The sequence below is a fragment of the Gavialis gangeticus genome, unplaced genomic scaffold, assembly GCF_001723915.1.
Source record: "Gavialis gangeticus isolate Ggan-Ray unplaced genomic scaffold, GavGan_comp1, whole genome shotgun sequence".
Lineage (NCBI taxonomy): Eukaryota > Metazoa > Chordata > Crocodylia > Gavialidae > Gavialis > Gavialis gangeticus.
The window spans coordinates 22,052,731-22,056,653 of NW_017729001.1; positions in this window are offsets into that span (position 1 = coordinate 22,052,731).

Consider the following 3,923-nt stretch of genomic DNA (forward strand, 5'->3'; position numbering starts at 1 on the left):
GTGTGTGTGTGTGTGTGTGTGTATATACACACACACACACGTTTATACATATAGATATACATATGTTGTACATATGTTTATATCCCTGTTCCTTTCCCTTGTCATAAGGGAATGTAAATACATGTGTATATAGTTAAGTCCCCTGACTGTCCTGGCCTGGTTCTACAGGGACGGAGGGAAACTGAGCGGTCTGCAGTTCCCACCCCACAGCACACCTGCCAGCTAACAATCCCCTTCAATTGGAGAAGGGGAGTATCTATGCCAAATTTGGCTAATACCTGGAAACATCCACTCCCAAAACACTGAGCATGATTCTCCAGAACCAGCAGTAATCGGGCTCTGTGCATAGTTGCATGCAACTCCAGATGTAATCTGCACAAAAGCAGTGCCTGTAGAGAAGCATGAGACCAACCAACCCTGACTTCTGGGCCTGGCCAAGTGACAGTGAAATATCAGCTTTCTGCATAGATGGTAGCAACATGTCAGAAGACGGACAGTTAATGCCTCTGCTGCCTGGCCTGTATTTTTTTTTTTTTATTTAGCATTTGTGGGTCTAGCAAGGTGACGCTAGGTTTTACCAAAGACAGAAAATTCAATCTTCTTAACTCCCACACAAAATAAAGGCCTGGCTATCGGCTTTCACCTGGAATCACTGGTGAATTCTTTTTTTAATCAGTCCACCTTAAATTAAGTTAAACTTAAAAAAAAAGAAAAAAAGAACTTAAAAATAAAATTTTATGAACTGGCAGCAAATCCCACTAGCTTCAGTTCCCACCCAGAATTTGTGAGATCAGTAAATTCCTTCCCTGAGCACTCTTACTTTGCAATTCTTTCCCACTTGCAGACCATGTGTCTGGACATAGAAGAAAGAAAACTCATAAAGGGAAAAGGCACATAGCATCAATTTGGAAAAAATGTCAGAGCAGAATATCTAGATGAATGATAAACAGAGCATCTCCTTGAGTAACTTGGTCCTCTCTCCACCAGTACAAATGTGAGCTGCCTTTTTACCACAGTTAGGGTTTTTTTGGGTTTTTTTACCGCAAGAAGTTCGGGATATCTCAGTTTAATTGCCGCTGTAGCTCAGTTGGTTTGAGAAGAGATGCTGGCTGATACCTGTGTATGAAGTCTCAGAATATGATTAGGGGTGGATGGAATTTCTTCACATTAACAGATTCACAACCTGCATTTAAATCTCTCCAAAAGATTTGCTGCTTCTATGGCCGTGTCCCCATGTGTGGTTTGTGGCATCTCAAAGCCTTTTGAGGCACCGCAAAACATACATGGCACATGTATGTTTACTGCTCTGCATATTTGCAGTGCAGGGGCAAAATTAGATACCAGGAAGACCTGGTATCTAAAAAAAATAATAATGTGCGTGCACACACACACAAAAAAGCAGCACGGTGCAAGTGACAGCAGTATGTGCTGCCCAGAACTGGAGCTTGGCTGGCCAGAGTCATGCTTCGGCTGCTGGCCAGGCTCTGCATGCCTGGATCGCTGCTGCTGCAGCCCCAGGAGCTCCCTAGGACCCCAGATAAGGCTGCTGGGCCCAGCCCAGGTGCTAGCTCCAGCCACCTCTACCTTACCTGGGGCAATTTGTTGCATGCCACAGTGTGAATGCAAGGGTGCTCCCCAGGGATAAGTAGCAGTGGCATAAAGATGTGCCACTGTTATTTGTCTCTGGGGAAACGTATGTGGGGACACACCCCATGATGCCCACACAAAGTAAACTACAACCCACTTGTACAGGCATGCCTGGCTGTGTATATGTACACATGATTTCTTCCCAGCCCATTCTGTTTCCTCCATTTTTGTGGCTTCGACTGTGAACTGCATGGAGCGGGGTCCATTTCCATGTTTTATTTTGTATGGAGTCGTGCGTTCTTGCCCTTTAGAATCTAGAAAACAAAGCAAAACTTTATCTCCATCATCTGTTTGGAGGATGGAGCATCTCTCATCTTCAACAAGATCTTGAACTCAGTTCTCTTCTAAAAGAACCATAGAAAATGAGGGTTCGAAGGGACCCCAGGAGGTCATCTAGTCCAATCCCCTGCCCAAAGCAGGACCATCTCCAACTAAATCATCCCAGCCAAAGCTTTGTCTAGCCAGGTCTTAAAAACCTCCAAGGATGGAGCTTCCACTATCTCCCTAGTTAACCTGTTCCAGTGCTTTACTACCCTCCAAGTGAGAAAATTCTTCCTAATATCTAATCTAAACTTCCCTTGTTGCAACTTGAGACAGTTGCTCCTCGTTCTGTCATCTGCCACCATTGAAAACAGTCCAACTCCATCCTTTTTTGAAGCCCCCTTCAGGTAGTTGAAGGCTGGTATTAAATTGCCTCTCTCTTCTCTCCTCTGGATTAAATAAACCCAGTTCTCTCCACCTCTCCTCATAAGTCATGCCCCCCACCCCCTTTGCCAATTTTGTTGTCCTCCCATGGCCTCTCTCCAATTAGTCTACATCCTTTCTGTACTTGGGGGCCCAAAACTGAACACAGGGCTCCAGATGTGACCTCACCAGTGCTGAACAGAGGGGAATAATCACTTCCCTTGACCTACTGGCAACATTCCTAGCAATGCAGCCCAGTATACTGTTAACCTTCTTGGGTACAAGGGCACATTGCTGGCTCATATTCAGCTTATTGTCCACTGCAACCCCCAGGTCCTTTTCTTTAGAGCTCCTGCCCAGCCAGTTGGGCCCCAGCCTGTATTGGTGCATGGGACTGACCTGTCCTAAGTGCAGGACTTTGCATTTGACCTTGTTGAACCTCATGAGATTCCTTTTCACCCAGTCCTCCAATTTGTCCAGGTTACTCTGAATCCTATCCCTACCCTCCAGTGTATCTACTACTCCCCCAGCTTGGTGCCATCTGTCAGTTTGCTGAGGGTGCACTCTGTGCCATCTTCCAGGTTGTTGATTAAACTAACGAACAAAACTGGCCCCAGGACCAGCCCCTGGGGCACTCCACTTGATACCAGCTGCTAACTGGACAGAGAGCCATTGATTACTACCCTCTGGGCCTGATGGCCCAGCCAGTTTTCTATCCACCTTACAGTCCATTCATCCAGCCCCTACTTCCTTAGCTTGCCTGGAAGAATGCTGTGGGTGACTATCAAAAGCCTTGCTAAAGTCGAGGTATACCACATGACCAGTCTCCCCACATCCACAGAGCCAGTCACTTTGTCATAAAAAGCAATCAGGTTAGTCAGGCATGACTTGCCCTTGGTGAATCCATGTTGACTGTTCCTAATCACCTTCTCCTTCAAGTGCTTTGAGATGGATTCCTTGAGGATCTTCATGATTTTTCCAGGGCAAGGTGAGGCTGACTGGTCTGTCATTCCCTGGATTCTCCTTTTTCCCTTTCTTAAATATGGGCACTATGTTTGTGCTTTGCCAGTCGTCCAGGACCTCTCCCAATCACTATGAGTTTTCAAAGATGATGGCCAGTGGATCTGCAATCCCATTTGCCAACTCCTTCAGCACCCTCGGGTGCCTCCCATCCAGCCCCATGGACTTTTGTATGTCTAGCTTTTCTAAATAGTCCATAACTTGTTCTTTCACCACTGCTGGCTGCTCACCTCCTCCCCAAACTATGCTGCCTTGTGCAGTAGTCTGGGAGCTGACTTTGCCTGTGAAGATTGAGATGAAAAAGGCATTGTACGTCAGCCTTTTCTGCATCCTCTGTCACTAGCTTGCCTCCCCCATTTAGTAAGGAACCCACACTTTCCCTGATCCTCCTCTTGTTACTGACACACTTATAGAAACCCTTCTTGTTACCCTTCACATCCCTTGCTAGCTGCAACTCCAATTGCACTTTGGCCTTCCTGATTTCATCCCTTCATGCCCAAGCAATACTCTAATACACCTCCCTAGTTGCTTGTCCAAGTTTTCACTTCTTATAAGCTTCCTTTCTGTGCTTT